Genomic DNA, 21,902 nt, shown 5'->3' with positions numbered 1-21,902 from the left:
CCACGCGCACCCCTCGGAATACACGCATGCAGCCCATCCTCCCTCCCCATCCCCCACAGGCAGCCCATCCAACCTCCCCATGCCCCACAGGCAGCCCACACCACAGGGGACTACCCTACACCCCTGACCATGCCCCGCAGGCAGCCCACATGGCACCATGCACTTGTGAGCCCCAACACATGTCCCCCACCCACCGACCCACCATTGACGGCCACCTGCCAGCAGGCCCCGACTCATGTCCCCCACCCACCATTGACGGGCATCTGCCAGCAGGCCCCAACTCATGTCCCCCCACCCGACACGTCATCACACTCCAGAATCATTGCCCTTATGGCCACCCAAATCCCACCCCACGCCACCCCAGTCTAAACACCCAACCAAGCATTCCATCCACTCCACATTGAATTCCCAATGCCATGATAGAAAATAAATAACCAGCATGCCCATGAATACATGTCCCTCAGACACACACAATGGCGACACATGACTGTGAAAAACCACATTGTGACATGCACAAAACAAATGAGAGATGACCACACAAGTAAAGTATAGAAAAAAAGTGTATTGAAGAATAAACCAAATGAATAAAAAAAAAGCAGACAATAATAAAATAAAAAATATTCAAAGTCCGGAAGTCCAAAAAATGAAAAAAAAATGAATGCTGTAACAAATAAAATCAAAAGTAAAATGGCTCCAATGAGTCCGTCCATCAGACAAAAATCAGAGTTCCAAAAAGAAAAGTATTCCACCATGTGTCCAAGAAAATGAAATCCAGGTCCAAAACTATTTACAAATGAACATGCAAGGGTCCATGAGCCCAACAATCCAAAGAAACCTAACCTAAATCCTACCTAATTAATAACTATATACAAAAAGGCGGGGCATAGTCCATGCGCCCCAAAGGAAATAAAAATAGAAAGGACACTTACCCCTACATAACTATTTACAAAGGCGGTGGGTAAGTCCAAAGGCTCACTTGTTGATGTCCCGGGCCAGGGCATCATCGAACTCCTGTTCAATGTCTTGGAGGCGGGCCTCTTCCCTGGCCCCGAGGTCTCGCAGGGATAAAGCCATGTCCACCTCCAACTCCCTGCGAATTTCCTCGAGGCACTCAGCCCGCCTCAACGCCCTGCGCATGGAGATCTCCGCCCTGACCATAGTGAGCCGCGCCTCTTCCGCCCGCCGCCGCTCCACATCTATTTGCCATCCCAACCACTGCCACACGGAAGACACTCCCATTCTAGGGTCCTCCTGCCCTCTGGCCGATGCCTGCCCCTGTGATGTTGATGGCCCGAGCCCTCATCCCTCCCACCTTGAGCCTGCTGCTGCCGTGCATGTGCCCTGCCTGTTGAATGCTGCACATCCTCCTCCTGCTGGTGTCCAGTTGTTGGGGTGGCCACCCCTGCTGGACCTCCGACTCCCGACTGTGGCAGGGATGTGTCCTCCACCAGCCTGGCCACTGGTTCTGGGGCAGCTCCACAGGGGGCCAGGTGATACTTGGCCAGGAAGATGGCACGGAGGACGACTGGCGCATAGGGGGTTCAGTTGAGGAGGGGGTCGGTAGAAGGTCCAGCATACGGAGGAACCCAGCCACAGTGACCTGTCCTAGTAGGTTGACGCGGTCATCGAGGCATCTGTAAAAACGTGCATTGTCCACACAGGAACCCTGCACGTCTTCACGAATGCCACGTTGACGCAATGTCACCCCAGCCAAGACAGGCTCAACACGGTCCGGGATTGCCATGTCCGCAGGGAGAGGAAGGCCAGTTGTTGTTCGCGAATCCCCTCCCTGGGAACCGGTCTGGACGGAGGCATCCCTGCTGGTGCCGGATGATGCAGTCACAGGATCGGGGACAGGATTACACACAGGCACCTCCGCGGCCGCCTGTGCTGCCTCCTGTCCCTGCCCCTGGACTGCACCACTAGCTCCAGTGGAATACCCCCTCCAGGCCCCGTGCGTGGGCCTTCCACGGCCTCCTCCTCAACCAATCCCCCCAACAACCTGGATGACTCCATGCCATCTTCATCCATAGGCCCCTGTGGGGTCTCTGCTGCCGAGGAGTCCACCTCCGACCTCCGCCTCTTGGACTTACCCTCGGCAGCTGCGGCCGCGGGCGCGGCTCCAGACTCCTCACTCCCCGAACAGATGACAACATGGGAGGGGAGCTGGGCCTTGCGTCTCCGGCTGGCGGTGGGATCCCTGCCGCTGTGCTCCACAGCACCGTCTCCGCCCTCTTCATCAGTTGACGCTGCAGACAGGGAGAGACAGAACACAGGCATCAGGGCACTGTACAATGGTCTGATACACACATGACAGTTGCACATGAGTGGCAATCTCGAACTTCACAGATGGTGTCATGATGCCTACCCCCGGGCATCAGGACCAAGTCCATCAGCTCTGGGAGCAAGCATCCATATACTTGCTAAAACCCCAACAGCCCCGGCTGGGGGCTGTTTGGGTTCAGTCCTAGCGCCTTCGGCGCCAGGCTCATAGACTTTACGTACCTGATGCAGACCATGCTGCTAGTGAGTCCAAGCCAACGTGAGGCTTGGTTGGGACTATTTTGTTACAGGAACTATTTTTTACTCGGGTGTGGTTCTTGGGAACTTCTTACCTGGAACTACTTTGGAGGCTATTTAAACCATGGCCGATCAGCAGCACACGTTTTGCGTTATTCTGCATCCAGCAGTGTAACGCTCACCGTGCCTGCAGTCTGCATCCAGCCTGCTGCCACGCCCGCCTCGCATCTGGAGCTCCTAAAACAAAGAGGAAATTAAAGGACAAGGTTAGAAAACAAACTATTTTCAAATTCTGCACCTGATTTCGGATCCATCTCGCCTCCGGACCTGGAAAGAGCATCATTTCTGTTCGCGCCGCATCTCCAGCTGCAACGCCGCACCATACTCACCAGTCTTCACAGCATCTTTCGATTCGGCGCTGCCTCCATCATTTCTTCGCGGAACTCTGGCACCTGAGGGACAAAAGAAAACAACAAGGTGAGCCGAGAAAACCAACAAATATCACTCTTATCACCATAGACTTACCTGATTTACCACCGGAGGCTTTATTCTATAACTCTCCACATCTTCATGTGCCGCATCTGCAAAGGGAGAGAAAACAACGCGTTAAACACGTGCAACATTTACCGGACAGCGTCGGGTAACACAGACTCTTACCTGAACGCCACCAGCTGCCACAAGGGTATCTTCTCACGATCCCAGCTGCAAGACAAGGAAGGAAGGGGGGACAAGAGTGAAACATCGGACATATTGAACTCTATGAACTTGATACTTACTGGATATTGCCAGGAACCTCAGAGTCAATACTCGCCGGAAACTCTCCCACGCCTTCAAACCAGTGAAGTAACTGGCATTCAACGCGCCCCTGCAATCCATGCAGGATGGAGAGCTCATCATTTAAAAACATACGGTGAGGCTCTTGAGGGGATTTCGGAGGTGACCAGAAGGGAGAACAGTGGGAGGGGGCCATCACTGAAATCCACGGGTGGCTAAATCCCTTTCTCCACTTGCAGGAGAATACTTCTACGGATGAAGCAGACGAGATTAGGCGGGCCAGTCCAGACAGTTATCTCAGCACTTCGCATCACGTTGGTGGAGACTGCAGCTGTCCGGGTCCGATCGACGCCCCTGTGGGAACCAGGTGAGCGTAACAGAATGCGAAGACTATCTACAAATCCCCACCCGGGCGTAATGGAAACCTCAGAAACCGACCAACTAGCCCTATTGTTAGGGGAATTTAGGGCAGAAGTGCACGCCGCGCGCCAAGAAACTAATGCCCTCAGGAGAGAACTGATTGTGTAAAAGAAGCGCACTGATGATCTTGCTAGACAATTGCTGCAAAACCAAGCTGGGCAAACACCATTACCTGGACTCTGGGGAAATCCAACTCCTATTTCATCGAGCAATCCTGTGCAAGTGGTTCTACCAGGGAGCATTCCTTTAGCTCCGCCCAAACGTTTTGCTGGGGACCCGAAAAAGGTTTGCCGTGTTTATGAACCAATGCCGCTTGCACTTTTTATGCAGACCTGGAGCTTTTCCGAACGACCAAGCCAAAGTAGCCTTTGTACTATCATACCTTAGTGGCAGCGCAGCGGATTGGTCAATTCCACTAGTCAACCAGGATGACCCTCTTCTTCGGGATTTTCAGGGTTTTCACTTGAGCATGGAAAGACTATTTGCCAGACAGTCACAGGGACAGGCCCTGGATAATGAACTTTTATACCTACGACAAGGTAGCCAGGATCTACTAACCTATATCGCAACCTTCAATAGGTTGGTGGTGGAAACCGGATGGCCAGAGGGAAAACGAATTACATTATTTCATCGTGGACTTCGGGGTGAACTCAAAGATGTTTTGGCCCAAGTTGTGAACCCACCCCAGGATTGCGCAGAATATATAGACTTAGTGGTCCAGTTAGACCACCGACTTCAGAATAGAAAGACTGATTGAGCTAAGTTTGAGAATCGGGTATTGGTTAAACCCAATGTTACCCTCAAAGGAACAGATGCATCAGAACCGATGCAGATCGGAGGGGTCAAGGGGCCCTTAACTCAAAAGGAAAGAGAAAGGAGACGGCAGATGCAATTGTGTCTGTACTGTGGGTCCTCAGGACATTTTCTATGGGATTTCCCTATAAAACCATCCAAAAAAGTAGTCGGAGTTGCTGATAAGAATCAAACAGGTCCTGATTCGGGAAACGACCACGCCCGACAAGCGTAGAGGTCCGCTTGCCGAGCTTGAAGAAGGATACTCAGACCTCGCACTTCATCATACCAATGGTCTTCATGGATCCAAGGCAGCCATCACGTATGCACGCAGTAAGGGCATACATTGATAGCGGGGCCATAGGAAACTATGTGGACCACGAATTGGCTTCTAGGATGAATCTATATCTTTGCAAAAAGACAACTTTGGATGTCATCACCGCTACAAAACCATTATATTAAAAAAAGACAGTCACAAGGGGGTCTTAACTCGTTGGAACTGAAATTGCCATTGGGCCTGTAACTCATTCCACCGCAGAGATGACACTATTGGGTCAGAATGGGCATCGAGAGACTATTGTGTTTGATTTAATCAAAGCCCCGCAGTTCCAAATAATACCTTGGTTGGAAACACATAATCCTTGTATTGATTGGCGAGAGAAGAGAATAACCTTCCCGGATTGTGCACATACTTGTTACCTGGAAAAACCCTTGAACAAAGGCCTGGCCACAGTCGCTACTCCAGTCGTGCAGTTACCTCAGGAATATCGAGAATTCTAGGATGTTTTCCAAAAAGAACAGGCAAACACCTTACCACCTCACAGATCATACGATTGTCAAATCGATCTCATACCCGGTGCACAACCTCCATGTAGTAGGATCTACGCCCTTACGGAACCCGAAAACCTTCATCTACGACAATACTTGGACCAGTACCTTGCTAATGGCTTCAATCAGCCATCCACGTCCCCTGCATCTTCAGCTTTGTTCTTCGTGCCTAAAAAGGAAGGTGACCTCAGAACGTGCATAGACTACCGTGCACTAAATCAGATCACGGTTAAGAACCGATACCCATTGCCTCTGGTTCCCGAATTACTAGACCAAGTAAAGGACGCTTACATCTACACTAAATTAGATCTCCGAGGGGCATATCATCTGGTACGTGTAAAGAAAGGCGACAAATGGACGACTGCCTTTCGCACTAAGTACGGGTTATTCGAATACCAGGTGATGCCCTTCGGGTTGTGCAATGCACCAGCAGCCTTCCAGTATTTTATGAACAATGTCCTTCGTGAACTCATTGACCTCTGTGTTGTCGTATACATAGACGATATTCTAGGGTACTCCTCCTCAGAATCAGACCATGTGAAGAACGTTCGTGCAGTCCTTGAGAAACTACGCCAGCACAAGTTATATGCAAAATTGGAAAATTGCGTTTTTCATGCTACGGAAGTTGAATTCCTTGGATTTATCCTGACTCCAAAAGGCGTCCGAATGGACTCTCGAAAGGTGGACGCAATTTTCAAGTGGCCATCACCCAGTTCAGTTAAAGGGGTACAAAGCATGCTCGGATTTGCTAATTTCTACCGCAGATTAATTCCGGATTTCTCACATGTTGTACACCCTATCACAGCACTTTTGCGAAAAAACAAACGCTTCTTGTGGACCGAATAAGCTGAAAAGGCCTTCCAAGAGCTGAAATCAAAATTCACGTCTGCACCTGTCTTAAAGCATCCACGCCCTGAACTTCTATACATAGTTGAAACTGATGCATCCAGTTTAGCCATGGGAGCTGTCCTATCCCAGAAGGATCCTGAAACCGGTCAACTTCACCCAGTAGCATTTTGGTCCAGAAAGTTCTCGGCACCCGAGTTAAATTATGCGATTACCGATAAAGAGTTATTAGCCATCAAATGCACCTTCAAGGCTTGGCGGCATTATCTGCTCGGTGCCAGGCATACCATTACTGTAATCACCGATCACCGGAACTTGCAGTGTTTAAAAACAGCCAAGGCCCAATCGTCGCGCCAACTTCGATGGGCATTGTTCTTTGCCGAGTTCGATTTCGTGATCACTTATCGACCAGGCTGTAAAAATGGCAAGGCAGATGCCTTATCCCGAATAGGGATGGGTGAAGCATATGCGAACCCGGAACCGGTGCCTATAATTTCAGAACAAAGAATTCTTGGCATAACTACTCTACAGACACTAGAGGATATTCAGGGAAAGATCCAACAACTCTTCGATCCAACAGCCCTGCAGGACTGGGTAAGGAAAGGCCCAGACTACTCAGTCATCAATGACCTACCTTATTATCAAGGGCGACTATTTCTACCACACAAGGAACTACAAGAACTCGTCATCTCCAATTATCATGACACCCTGATGGAAGGGCACCCAAGTATCGCAAAAACTGAGGCTAAAATTAAGAGACAATTCTGGTGGCCCACCTGGCGAAAAGACGTAAAGTCATTTGTGATGTCTTGTGGCATTTGCGCCCAAAACAAAAGTCAGAAGAAAAAACCAGCTGGCCTTTTACAACCTTTGGATATTCCACCTACACCATGGCACACCTTATCTTTAGACTTTATTACCGATCTACCTCCATGTAATGGATTTAACACCATTCTCGTTATTGTGGATCTTTTTTCCAAGATGGCCCACTTTATTCCTTTAAAGGGATTACCATCTGCTTCAATTCTGGCCAAGGAGTTCCTCGAAAACATTGTTCGCATACACGGATTTCCTTCCGTATTGGTCTCTGACCGAGGTAGTCAATTCATTTCCCATTTTTGGAAGAAATGTTGTCAATTGGCGCAAATCGACGTGAGGTTATCAACCAGTCACCATCCCCAGACCGATGGTCAAACGGAGAGGACCAACCAGACCCTTGAAAAGTACCTACGTTGCATGCTACACCAGACCGAAAATAATTGGAAAGATATTTTATGGATTTCCGAGTATGCATACAACAACTCTGTACATTCAGGAACCGGACAAAGACCCTTTTATACCATATATGGACATCACCCTCGAACCTCAGAACTAAATTCGCCTCAGCATTTAGAAATGCCCGCAGTTAGTCATTTGCACTCTACTATTACACAAGCTTTTGAGGAGGCGACAGAACATTTGAAACAAGCAAAAGATAAATATAAGAAAAATGCTGATCAACATAGAAGTGAAACTCCACAATACCAGATTGGGGATCAAGTTTGGCTGGCCACAAAACACATACCTCTGAAGGGAGCTTGGACTTTTAACCCTAGATATTTGGGACCTTACACCATTAAGGCCATTATCAACCCTTTGGCCGTCAAATTGGAATGACCCTCTAATATGCGCATTCATCCTGTCTTTCATGTTTCACTTTTAAAACCAGTTCAACCAGGAACAAGATTAACCAAGCCACCCGACCCCTTCTTGATAGATGGAGAACCTGAATTCGAGGTAAAAAATATCCTGGACTCCAAGATGGTTAAATCAAGACTTTTTTATTTAATCGATTGGAAGGGCTACGGACCACAAGAAAGGTCATGGGAACCTATTGACCACATTCATGCACCTAGGTTGGTGAAGAGATTCCATCGGGACTTCCCAGACAAACCAGGAACAAGGGGAAGAACAACTTTAGGAGGGGCCTTGGGGGGGAATGCTGTCATGATGCCTACCCCCGTGCATCAGGACCAAGTCCATCAGCTACGGGAGCAAGCATCCAGATACTTGCTAAAACCCCAACAGCCTAAAACAAACAGGGCTGTTTGGGTTCAGTCCTGGCGCCTTAGACGCCAGGCTCATCATGGAAAGCAGTCCTGGCGCCATAGGCGCCAGGCTCATAGACTTTACTTACCTGATGCAGACCATGCTGCTAGTGAGTCCAAGCCAACGTGAGGCTTGGGTGGGACTATTTTGTTACAGGCACTATTTTTTACTCAGGTGTGGTTCTTGGGAACTTCTTACCTGGAACTACTTTGGAGGCTATTTAAACCACGCCCGATCAGCAGCACACGCTTCGGGTTATTCTGCATCCAGCAGCGTAACGCTCACCGTGCCTGCAGTCTGCATCCAGCCTGCTGCCACACCCGCCTCGCAACTGGAGCTCCTAAAACAAAGAGGAAAGAAAAGGACAAGGTTAGAAAACAAACTATTTTCGAATTCCTCACCTGATTTCGGATCCATCTCGCCTCCGGACCCGGAAAGAGCATCATTTCTGTTCGCACCGCATTTCCAGCTGCAGTGCTGCGCCATACTCACCAGTCTTCACAGCATCTTTCGATTCGGCGCTGCCTCCATCATTTCTTCGCCGAACTCCGGCACCTGAGGGACAAAAGAAAACAACAATGTGAGCCGAGAAAACCAACAAATATCACTCTTATCACCATAGACTTACCTGATTTACCACCGGAGGCATTATTCTATAACTCTCCACATCTTCATGTGCCGCATCTGCAAAGGGAGAGAAAACAACACGTTAAACACGTGCAACATTTACCGGACAGTGTCGGGTAACACAGACTCTTACCTGAACGCCACCAGCTGCCACAAGGGTATCTTCTCACAATCCCAGCTGCAAGACAAGGAAGGAAGGGGGGGACAAGAGTGAAACATCGGACATATTGAACTCTATGAACTTGATACTTACTGGACATTGCCAGGAACCTCAGAGTCAATACTCGCCGGAAACTTTCCCACGCCTTCAAACCAATGAAGTAACTGGCATTCAACGCGTCCCTGCAATCCATGCAGGATGGAGAGCTCATCATTTAAAAACATAAGGTGAGGCGCTTAAGGGGATATCGGAGGTGACCAGAAGGGAGAACAGTGGGAGGGGGCCATCACTGAAATCCACGGGTGGCTAAATCCCTTTCTCCACTTGCAGGAGAATACTTTTACGGATCAAGCAGACGAGATTAGGCGGGCCAGTCCAGACAGTCATCTCAGCACTTCGCATCACGTTGGTTGAGACCGCAGGTGTCCGGGTTCGATCGACGCCCCTGTGGGAACCAGGTGAGCGTAACAGATGGCATCACACACCGCAGCACACATATAATTTATACCCACACACATGCGCAAATAACAGGAATGATGCAGCAGGCAGCACCATCCATACGCATACAACAGCATGAGCATCCAAAGGTCAGCCTAACGTCACATGCAGCACGGGGAGTGCCGAACACATGCACACACGGCACCAGATATACATGCATCTGTACATCTCCACCACCTGTCACAGTGAAATCATCGGCAACTATGTCACATCTGCCAATCAGCCTCTTACATGTCGGTGTCACATGCATCCATGGTGTATCACAGTGGAACACATTTCAAAAACAAACACACGCATATGTACAACGTGCACGTACAAGAAGGTGGAACCAGCATCCATGTGTCACACCCCAACCATGCCATAGTGCATACACAGAAATGTAAACATGTGTGCAACCACGCATGCCTTTGGCCATCATGCATTTGAACACATACACCATTGATGTGACTCACACATGACTGGACTCACACGCGGCAGGCTCATGTCCCTGTACATACACATCCATACATGGCCCTTTCTAGACATAAGTCCAACCTGCACACTCCTGGCACACCTCAACATGCACTGCATCCAATCAGTACGCATGGACACTTACCGGTCGACGCCGGACGTGTCGGCATCTGAAGGACCTGGAGGTGGAGCGCTGGGTGTATGCATTCCAGGACCCTCATCTGGATGTTGGTGAGGTGGACCCGGCACCCCTCTGCATGCTTTGCCTTCAAGAGGTGCCGGGCCTTGCTGAGGGTCCTGGACCTGAAGTCCTCCCAGCACTTCCGGACATGTGCCATGTCGCGGGCTGCCACCCCATCCACGTTGATGGCAGCCACAATGTCCTTCCAGTTCCTCTTCCGTCCTTCATTGTCGGCGCGTGAACTTCCAAAGAGGGCATCATGATTCACCAGGACTTGCTCCACCAGGATACCAACTTCTGCGGCACTGAAGCTGGTAGCCCTCTGCCTCTCTGGCTGAGGGTTGCCAGTGGTCTCCGATGGTGTTTCCCCCGACATGGCAACTCCTGAGGCAGGTGTGTGTGGGCAACTGGGTCCTTGTGCTGGGCTGTGGAGCGATGTAACTTCAGTCATGAGTCTTCTGTTCCAGCAGGGGTGGTCACAGCAACTGGACCAATGCAGATGGCTGACGTGCAGGCACCAAATAGCAGGGCACGTGGCCAGCAGGCAGGCAGGCATCAGCAGATGGCAGGTGGGAGCGGGCTCAGTGCTCCGGGGGACAGGAAAATGGCCTTCTGGTCAGGAGCATGGTCTTCCGTGTGTTGTCGCGTGGCCAGCTTGATACGGAGTGAATTGGCACATGAAAAATTGCACGTCAGCGTGTAATTCGAGGAAAGGCCCTTAGCGCGTATGCGTGTCTGTGACGTGACACGCGCGGGCGTTCCCCTGGCACGGGTTGAAGTAATAGCGTGTGAACCCCAATGCCTGGAAAACACATGTACCGCACCCCACGAAAAGCACATACAGAGCAACGGAAAGCCACGTGGGATCTTCAAGCCCTGCCAGGGCAACCCCATGCACTATACGTCAGAGACGCGCTTATGCGCTAAGGGCCTTTGGTCCAATGAAATCGCGTATGCGTGCTGACGCGCTTAAGCGCTAAGGGCCTTTCCTCGAATTACACGCTGATGTGCAGAATTTTCACGTGCCAAATCACTCCGTATCAAGCTGGCCACACGTAAGCACACGGAAGACCACGCTCCTGCCCAAAAGGCCGAATGACTGCCCCCCAGAGCCCCGAGCAGCCTCCCACGAGCCATCTGCTGCTGCCTGCCTGCCTGCTGCCACTGTGCCCTGCCATTTGGTGCCTGCACATCAGCCATCTGCAGGGGTCCAGTTGCTCTGTCCACCCCTGCTGGAACAGAAGACTCCCGACTGGGATACCATCGCTCCACAGCCCAGCCCCAGGACCCAGTTGCCCACCCACGCCTGCCTCGGGGGTCGCAATGTCGGGGCAAACTGTAACGCTCACCTGATTCTCGCAGAGGCGCCGGTCTTGACTGGGCGACTACCGTATCTTCAAAAGTGATGTGCACCACCCGGTTGGCTCTTTGGGCAGGACCTCTGTGCAGATGTCTGCAGATAGAAAATATGGGATTAATGAACTGGGGTTATTGGGGTGTCCCTATCTCTTTCATCTTCTCCTCTCCTGTAGAACCCCAAAGGTTAACGCTCTCACTTTAGGTAAGTGAATGCCGAGCTCTCCATCTGCCTCGGGGCAGCGTGCTGTAACCAGTTTCTTCACTGGATAAGGGTGCAGGCCTCTTGACCTCAGAGGACTGCTGTCTGTCGTTTACTTCACGAACGGTGAGTTCCGAATATTTCAAATGTCTTTAAAAGTCTTTTGTAATGCTGTCTCTTATTTTGCAGGGTTCCGGCGATGGCGGTTGACTGGCTGAAGTGAGTTGAGGATGGACCCGTATGCGGAATAGAAGCGCCTGGAAGCGTGTAAGTAAGCGCTTGTTGCTTGCTTCACGATGCGCACTAACTGTCCTTTTATTTTGCAGGTACCAGTTCGGAGCTGCTGAAGGATGCCGGAATGCCCACTCAGTTCGGCGTGGATGGAGTAATGGCACGTGAGTATTGAACGTTACCCAATGTCTTTAAACGCACCTTCTTTTGTCTTACAGATGCGGGATGCAGCGCCGAAGGCCTCCGGAGCGTGCGAAGAGTTGGTAAGCTTTTGTCTTTCAGATGCCGGAACACAGTGCGATGACCTCCGGAGCGCGTGAAGAGTAGGTAAGCCTTTGTCTTTCAGATGCAGGAATGCTGCGCGAGGCGTTGATGACAGCCGATGGACCAGGTAAGAGATGCGCTGTCACTGAAGACCGTAGTGCTAACCTGTTCTTTCTTGTCTTTATAGATGTTGCTGAAGACTGGATTCAGGATGGTAAGCCTTTTTCCTTTAGGCCCAGGATCAGATGCAGAAGACACGATGAGCGTTCTGCTGCAGAGGATGCAGAATAACGCAAAGCAAGATTCATCCATCGGGTGTGGTTTAAATAGCCTCCTGTAGTGCTTAGGTGTCTCCTTCCACAGCCACGCCTAGGTAAGAAAAGAGTTCCTGCTTTCCAGAAGAGTTCCAGTGTTCTGAACCTAGGGAGTGGCTCCTGCCCCACCCAACAGGAAAAGTAGTCCCAAACAGAAGAGGATCAGGGGTTCAACTGGCAGGTAAGTAAGCAGCATGGTCTGCTGCAGGTAAGTCCACCCAAGCATTATGAGCCCGGCGCTTGCAGCGCTGGGACTGGGCATATTTATGAGCCTGGCGCCACTGCCGCCAGGACAGGGTCCAAAAGGTCCCAATTGGGACTGGCTGGCACTCGGAACCTGGGTTATGGGTCTGCTTCCAAGGGAGTTGAGTAAGTCCTGGCCTTTTGGAAGCAGAGATCATGACACAAACACCATCCGAGACCACTGGCGACCACCAGCCAGAGGGGCAGAGGGCCACCAGCTTCAGTGCCACCGAAGTTGATGTCCTGGTGGAGCATGTCCTGGGGCATTATGATGCCCTCTTCGGATCATCACGCGCCAACAAGGAAGAATGGGACAGGATCTGGGACGACTTTGTGGTTGTTCTCAACGCGGAGGGGGTGGCAACCCGCAACATCAAGCAAGTCAAGAAGCGCTGGGAGGACTTGAGGTCCAGGACCCTCATAAAGGCCCGGCGCCTCGTGGAGGGGGGCCGGGGCCGCATGAGTACCATCCAGCTGAGGGTCCTGGAACGCGCATGCCCAGCGCTCCACGCCCAGATCCTTGAGGGGCAGACCTGTCTGGAGTTGAGCGGTAAGTGGCCAAGCATTGCTGTGTGAGACAGGGCATGTTGCAGTGTGCTGGTTGTCTGATACTTGCCTGTATGTGTGACATAGGCCATGTACGTATGTGTGTGTGCAGGTACATCATGGTCATGCATGTGAGACCAGTAATGTGTGAACCACATGGTTGGTGCATGTGTTTAGATGCAACATGGGGAGCTCTATGCGGAACGGACACATGAAAGCATGCCAGTCTCTGTTCCTGGACATGGGTGGGGGTGAGGGATGGGTGCTGATGCCATGTAAATGTATGGTGTCCATGTCTGTGTGTCTGACCTGCGTGTCCGTGACTTGTAAATGGCATGGATGCATGACACATGTCTGTGACAATGTTCAGATTCACTGATGCAACCTAGTCATCCTTGTATCCACTGTGTCTGGGGTGTAGGAGTCCAGATGGATGAAACTACGGTGAAGTGTGTAAATGTGAAAGGCATGACCCATGCTGCATGTGAGTTCAAAACCACATTGTATGTTTCAAGAGTCCCTTGGACATGTATGCTAATGTCCATAGCATGCGCCATGCCTGTTACTGCATGTGTTTTGCCTGCACCGACCCATGTGCTGTGGAGGGACATGATGGAAGTGATGTTTGACAGTTCCACTCATCTGCTATTTCTTCCTGTCTAGGTGACCATTGTACAGTACCCTGATGCTTGTGTTCTATGTCTCCCTCAACACAGCGGCAAGTGAAGAAGAGGGCGGAGACGGCGCTGTGGAGCCAAGCGGCGGGGATGCCCCCACGGCTGCAGCGGAAGGGGTGGGTGATCCCCCACAGGGGCTTGCAACGGCGGAAGACGGTGTTGAGCCATCCAGGTTGGTGGTTTCCACAGTGGAGGAGGTGGCCGCTACTGAGCCGCACATGGGGCCTGGTGGGGGCATCCCTGCTGGTGCAAGTGGTGCAGTCCAGGGCCAGGGGCAGGAGGCAGTACAGGTCGCCGCGGAGGGGCCTGTGCATGTCACTGTCCCTGACACTGTTACTGCACCACCATGCACCAGCAGGGATGCCCCACCTCAGGCCCGTCCGCAGGTAGGGGAGATGTCCATGTCATCTGACACTCCTCTACCTGCGGACGAGGGGACACCCAGCCGTATGGAGAAGGTCCTGATTGGTGTCTCGTTGCGCACGGGTGTCATTCGTGATGAGGTGCGTGCTTCCCGGGGGAGCACGCACGTCATCACGAAGAGCACCGTGCCAACGTGGCCCAGTTGGGAGCGACCATGGTTGGGGGTTTCGTACATGTGTCGGCCACTCTGGCGACCCTCTCCTCTTCTGTGGATGCTATGCGCCTGTCGTTCTCCATGCCGTCTTCCAGCCCAGATGCCACCAGGGCCCCCTGTGAACCTGCCCCGACCAACGCAGCCAGCTCGTTGGGGATCCCATCCCTGCCACAGTCGGGAGTCGGAGGTCCAGCAGGGGTGGACACACCAGCAACTGGACCCCAGCAGATGGAGGATGTGACGGCATCATCTTGCAAGGCACGTGCACGACGGCGTCAGTGGATTCCATCAGCCTGGATGCCGTTGTGCTGGCAGAGGCAGTTGCGTCAGAGGCAGCGGCAGGCTCGACGTGGGAGGCATCATGGCTCTGGGCCATCAACATCAGAGGGGCAGGCATCGGCCGGAGGGCAGGAGAACCCTGGAATGGGAGTGTCTTCCGTGTGGGAGTGGTTGGGCCAGCAGATAAGTGCGGAGCGGCGGCGGGCGGAGGAGGAACGGCTCACAATGGTCAGGGCGGAGGGCGCTGAGGCGGGCTGAGTGCCTCGAGGGTATTCGCAGGGGGTTGGAGCTGGACACTGCGTTATCCCTGCGAGACCTCGGGCCAGTGAACATGCCCGCCTCCAAGCCATTGAACAGGAGTTCGATGATGCCCTGGCCCATGACATCAACCAGTGAGCCGTTGGACTTGCCCGCCGCTATTGTATATAGTTAGTTAGTGTTAGGTTTCATTTTGGTTTTCATTTATTTTGGGGTGCTTGGACAATGCCCCACATTTTTGTATATAGTTCTTAATTAGTTAGCGTATTTTGGTAGGTTTCATTTCAACTGTTGGCCTCATGGACCCAGGATTTCATCCTTGTAAATAGTTGGACTGTGGATTTATCAGCTTTAGGAATTTTATTTCACCATGGAGCAATGGATTTTTCTTTTATCTTGCAGTTTGGATTTGCTTTGTTGCAGTGAGAGTTTGGAGACATTTTGATTTGTGTTTCGTTGTGATTCTGATTTCAATTTTTTATCATTTTATGTCTTTCTGCATTTCATTCCTTATGTGCATTGTTTTGTGTTTTCCTTTGTTTCACTGCATTTTTGGTTCAATACATATTTTTCCTTAGTTCAATGTGTGGTATTCTCTCATTGGTTTCATGCATGTCATGATGTGGCTTTTCACATTCACTGTCCCCCATTGTGTGTGTGTGACAGACATGTGTTGATGTACATACATGCCATTTGGGTTGTTTCATGTAATGGCCATTTCTATGTGGGGTGTATGTTAGACTTGGTTGGTTATTTGGCCAGGGGTGGCGTGCGGTTGGATTTGGGTGGACATGAGGGCCATGATTGTGGGTCATGTTGACGTGTTGGAGGGGACATGAGTGGGGGCCTGCTGGCAGGTGCCCCTGACTGCTGGGTGGTCGGGGTGCTGGGGGACATGAGTGGGGGCCTGCTGGCAGGTGCCCCTGACTGCTTGGTGGTTGGGGGTGCTGGGAGACATGAGTGGGGGCCTGCTGGCAGGTGCCCCTGACTGCTGGGTGGTTGGGGTGCTGGTAGACATGAGTTGGTGATCATATTGCAACGTGACATGTGGCTTGGCTGGGGGGCATGCCCATGGTGGATGTGCTGCCTGCGGGACATGACCAGGGGTGCAGGGTAGTCCCCTGTGGTGTGGGCTGCCTGCAGGGGCCGTGGAGGGGGTAGAGAGAACACCTGGGAGGAGCCACACTGCCAATTCACATGGAGGACTCCCCGCGCACCCCTGAAATACACGTACACAGGCCAATCGCATGTGAAACTTCCCACTCACCCCTTGTCATGATGCCTACCCCCGGAGCACCAGGACAGGCCAAGCACCCCCGGGAGCAGGCATCATGCCCTCGGGTAAAAGCCCAGCGGCCCCTAATAGGATTGGGCTTTGTCCTGGCGCCAGGCTCATAAAAGAGGGTGTTTGGTGCACTTACCTGACGCAGACCATGCTGCATGAAGCCTCAAGCCAAATGAGGCTTAGGAGGGACTATTTTATCAAAGGAACTATTTTACTTGGGTGGGGACCGTGGAAGAATACTTACCTGGAACTTCTTCCAAGGCTATTTAAACCACGCCCGGACTGCCACACCTGCTTCGCGTTGCTCTGCATCTAGCAGCTGAACGCTCACCGTGCCTGCTCCTGCATCTTCCCTCCAGCCACGCCTGCCTCGATTTTGGGATACCTGAAAGGAAGGAAGGGAAGAGAAAAGGTGAAAACCAAGAACTTAATCTAACTTCCTACCTGTGTCCAGAACCATCACGCCAGCGATCCTGAAGATAGACATTCTTTAAAAGCATCGCGCTACTTGTTGCAGCGCCGCGCATCACTCACCTGGCTTGTGGGCTCTTCACTATCCACCGCGACCTTCTGGGCATTCCGCCACATCTCTGCACCTGCAGGGGAGAAGAAGAGACAAAAGGTGAGCAGGAGGAACAAATGAGGAAAGCCTGATTTTCCGTCACAAGACTTACCTGGCCATATTTGACGGAACCACTCCTCATTTCGGGTCGGCGCCACTTCTTGGCCTGGTACCACACCCCAGCCCCTAAGGGGAAAAAAGAAAGACATTACTAGGGGGATTCAAACACATTTAAAGGGATCGTTTTATCACGAACTCACCTGAGTTTATCTCCGGCAATATCCCTCGAAGCATCACTTCCACTCTGCACCTGAAAATAAGGACAGATCGCAGGTTAAGAAAAGCAAACAAAGAGAAGACTCTACTCTGGAACTTTTTAAACTGCATACTTACTGCATTTCGCCTTCCTAAACCAGTGAAGTAACTGGTCAAATACGCGCCCCTGCACCAGAATCAGGATGGAGAGCTCATCCATTCAAACATTAAGGTGAGCATTGATTGGGGATTTCGGAGGTGGTCAGAGAAGAACAAAGGGGAGGTGGGAAGCAATCACAATACTCTGCAGTCAGTTAATCCCCTTTCTCCAATTACAGAAAGATTTTTCTACGGGCCAGACAAGCCAGATTTGGGGGTCCAGTTCAGTCGGTGTTTCGAATCCTGCGCATCACGCTTGAAGAGGTCACAGCAATCCAGACCAGGTCAGCGTCTCCGTGGGAGCCAGGTGAGCGTTACAGAACGCGAAGCCTTCCTACAAATTCCCACCCAGGCGCTATGGAAACTTCTGAGACTGATATGTTGGCCCAATTACTGGGGGAATTACGGGCCGAAATAGATGCCGCTCGTCAAGAGACTAATGCCCTCAGGAGGGAAATAATCGTATCTAAGGAACGAACTGATGACCTGGCTAGGCAGGTATTGCAAGGTCAAGCTGGGCAAACCCCTCTACCTGGTTCCGGGGGGAATTCTGTTCCTGTGGCTTCAAGTAACCCTGTGCAAATCAATCTACCTGGAAATATGCCGCTGACCCCACCTGAAGGCTTTGCTGGGGACCCCAAACAGTTCGCCGTATTCCTGAATCAATGTCGTTTGCACTTCCTATGCAGACCTGGGACCTTCCCTAATGACCAGACCAAGGTAGCTTTTGTGTTGTCATACCTTAGCGGCTGTGCTGCCGATTGGTCAGTACCACTGGTTACTCAAGATGACCCAATCCTCCGGGATTTCCAAGGATTTCAAGTAAGCATGGAGAGATTATTTGCTCGACATTTTCAGGGACAAGCTCTGGATGATGAACTTCTATCCCTGCGACAGGGCAACCAAGACCTCCTCTCCTACATAGCAACCTTTAACAGACTAATCGTGGAAACTGGGTGGCCAGAGGATAAAAGAATCACATTATTCTATCGGGGTCTACGCAGAGAACTTAAAGATGTCTTGGCCCAAGTTGTAAATCCGCCCCAAGAATGCACAGAATATATAGACTTAGTGGTCCAATTGGATCACAGGCTCCAAAACCGAAAAGCGGATCGGTCCAAGTTTGAAACCCGGGTGTTGGTCAAGACCCACGTCACTCCAAAGGGTGCCGATGTCTCCGAGCCTATGCAAATTGGAGGGGTTAGAGGACCTTTAACCCAAAAGGAACGTGAAAGGAGGCGGCAGTTAAAATGATGTCTTTATTGTGGGAACTCTGGACACTTTCTACGAGATTGCCCGGCAAAACCGCCCAAGAAGGTGGTAGGAGCCGCTGATAAAAACCATGAAGACTCTGTTTCGGGAAACGACTCCGCCCGACAAGCGTAGGGGTCCGCTTGCCGAGCTTGAAAACTAACTCTCAGACCTTGCATTTCATTGTGCCAATGGTTCTCGTAGATCCGGAACAGCCTAAGCGGTTGCATGCAATAAAGGCATACATCGAGAGTGGGGCTATAGGAAACTATGTGGATCGTGAATTGGTCTCTAGGATTAACCTCCCTCTGCGTCCAAAAACCAGCAAAGATGTCATCACCACAGTCGATGGAACTGAAATTGCCTCAGGACCGGTAACACATTCCACTACTGAGTTGACTCTTATTGGTCCGGACGGCCATCGGGAGGCAGTTGTGTTTGACGTAATCAAGGCCCACAGGATCAGGTTATTCTTGGAATTCCTTGGTTAGAGACACATAATCCTCAAATTGATTGGCGAGCAAAGAGAATAACCTTCCCGGATTGTGCACAAACCTGCTACCCAGAAAATCTGAAGATTAGTCTAGCATCTGTAACCTCTGTCTCCATGCAACTACCTCCGGAATACCAAGACTTTCAGGACTTCTTCCAAAAGGAACAGGCCAACACGTTACCCCCCCACAGATCGTACGATTGCCAAATCGATCTGTGCCTGGTGCACATCCCCCTTGTAGCAGGATTTATGCCCTTACTGAACCTGAGAACCGGCATTTGAGACAATATTTAGATCAATACCTAGCCAATGGTTTCATTTGCCCGTCAAAGTCCCCGGCATCCTCGGCTTTGTTCTTCGTGCCCAAAAAAGAAGGCGACCTTAGAACTTGTATCGACTACCGCGCATTGAACCAGATAACGGTTAAAAACCGTTACTCTCTGCCTTTGATCCCTGAACTCCTTGACCAGGTGAAGGACGCTTGCGTATACACCAAGTTAGATCTCCGGGGGGCTTATCATCTGGTGCGAGTAAAAGAAGGCGACAAATGGAAAACGGCCTTCCGTACAAAATATGGTTTATTCGAATACCAGGTGATGCCTTTTGGGTTGTGCAACGCGCCTGCTGCCTTCCAATTCTTCATGAACGATGTCCTTCGGGAACTTATCGATGTTTGTGTTGTCGTATATATCGATGACATTCTTGTGTACTCCTCTTCGGAATCTGATCACAGAAAGCATGTCCGGGCCGTCCTTGAGAAATTGCACCAGCACAAACTGTTTGCTAAGCTGGAAAAGTGTGTTTTCCATACCACTGAGGTGGAGTTTCTTGGATTCATCCTGACACCTAATGGGGTCCGAATGGACTCACGGAAAGTGGAGGCCATCCTCAAATGGCCATCTCCTAGCTCGGTAAAAGGGGTCCAAAGCATGCTTGGTTTTGCCAATTTTTATCGCAGATTTATTCCGGAATTTTCACGTGTAGTACAACCCATCACTGCACATTTGCGGAAAAATAAACGTTTCGAATGGACCAAGGAAGCCGAACAGGCCTTTCAGGAATTGAAAGCTAAATTCACGTCTGCACCTATTTTGAAGCACCCGCGTCCCGATCTCCCATACATAGTCGAAACTGACGCGTCCAGTTTAGCCATGGGAGCTGTCCTGTCTCAGAGAGACCCTGAAACCAACCAACTGCATCCTGTAGCATTTTGGTCCAGAAAGTTCTCACCGCCTGAGGTAAATTATGCAATTACCGATAAGGAATTATTAGCCATTAAGTCCGCCTTTAAGGCTTGGCGGCATTATCTTCTTGGCGCCAGGCACACCATCACCGTGATCACTGATCACCTAAATTTACAATATTTAAAGACTGCCAAGGCTCAATCATCACGTCAGCTCTGATGGGCTTTGTTCTTTGCTGAGTTTGATTTCGTAATCACTTACCGTCCAGGCTGTAAGAATGGCAAAGCAGACGCACTATCTAGAATAGGAATGGGAGAAATAGACACTAATTCAGAACCTGTGCCGATCATTCCCGAACAAAGAATTTTGGGATTAACCTCCTTACAAACCTTTGAAGACATTCAAGCACGAGTAAAACAACTCCTGGACTCTACCGCCTTGCAGGATTGGATCCAAAGGGGGTCTTACTTTTCGGTCAACGATGGCCTACCTTACTTCCAAGGACGCTTATTTCTGCCAGAAAAGGAATTACAAGAACTGGTTATTTCCCGTCATCATGATACCCTGATGGAAGGACATCCTGGCATTGCCAAAACTGAGGAAAAAAATTAAACGACAATTCTGGTGGCCTTCCTGGCGAAAGGATATTAAATCTTTTGTGATGTTCTGTGGAGTTTGCGCCCAAAACAAAGGCCAAAAGACAAAACCCGCCGGTCTTCTTCAGCCTTTAGACATTCCACCAGCGCCTTGGCACACCTTGTCACTAGATTTTATCACAGACCTTCCCCCTTGTAATGGATACAATACTATTCTGGTTGTGGTGGATCTATTTTCTAAAATGGCTCATTTTATTCCGTTGAAAGGATTACCTTCAGCTTCTGTCCTTGCTAAGGAATTCCTCGAAAATATCATCCGCTTGCATGGATTCCCGTCCATATTAGTCTCCGACCGGGGAAGCCAGTTTATTTCACATTTTTGGAAAAGGTGTTGTCAACTGGCACAAATCGACGTAAGACTCTCAACCAGCCATCACCCACAGACCGATGGTCAGACGGAGAGAACGAACCAGACCCTTGAACAATACCTACGGTGTATGTTGCACTAATCGGAGAGTAATTGGAAGGATTTGTTATGGGTGGCTGAATATGCATACAATAACTCGGTGCACTCTGGAACTGGACAAAGCCCTTTTTACACCCTATATGGACATCACCCTCGTACTTCAGACCTGGACTCTCCTCTGAGCCTTGAAATGCCTGCAGTAGACCGTTTGCATTCCACTATAACTCAAGCATTCAAGAATGCAACTGCCCATTTGCAACAAGCGAAAGAGAAATACAAGAAAAATGCAGATCTGCATCAGAAGGAGGCGCCTTCATACCAAATAGGAGACCTAGTATGGTTGGCTACCAAACATTTATTGCTCAAGGGACCTCGAACTTTTAATCCAAGGTATTTGGGCCCTTATTCGATCAAAGCTATCATTAATCCAGTGGCAGTCAAGCTCGATCTGCCAGCTAACATGCGGATTCATCCCGTTTTTCATGTGTCACTTTTGAAACCAGTGCAACCAGAAATAAAG

The 21,902-nt window shown here is 50.6% G+C and overlaps 1 protein-coding gene across 1 annotated transcript in view; it reads right to left on the bottom strand.

Moving 5' to 3' along the window:
- Positions 1-21,902, bottom strand: part of LOC138528199 (extracellular calcium-sensing receptor-like) — a 314,589-nt gene that overhangs the window by 35,973 nt on the left and 256,714 nt on the right. The gene's annotated exons all lie outside the window — the stretch shown is intronic.

The sequence above is a fragment of the Ambystoma mexicanum genome, chromosome 7q, assembly GCF_040938575.1.
Source record: "Ambystoma mexicanum isolate Mex_15411 chromosome 7q, UKY_AmexF1_1, whole genome shotgun sequence".
NCBI classification, from domain to species: domain Eukaryota; kingdom Metazoa; phylum Chordata; class Amphibia; order Caudata; family Ambystomatidae; genus Ambystoma; species Ambystoma mexicanum.
This window is presented reverse-complemented; position numbering and strand designations above follow the sequence as displayed.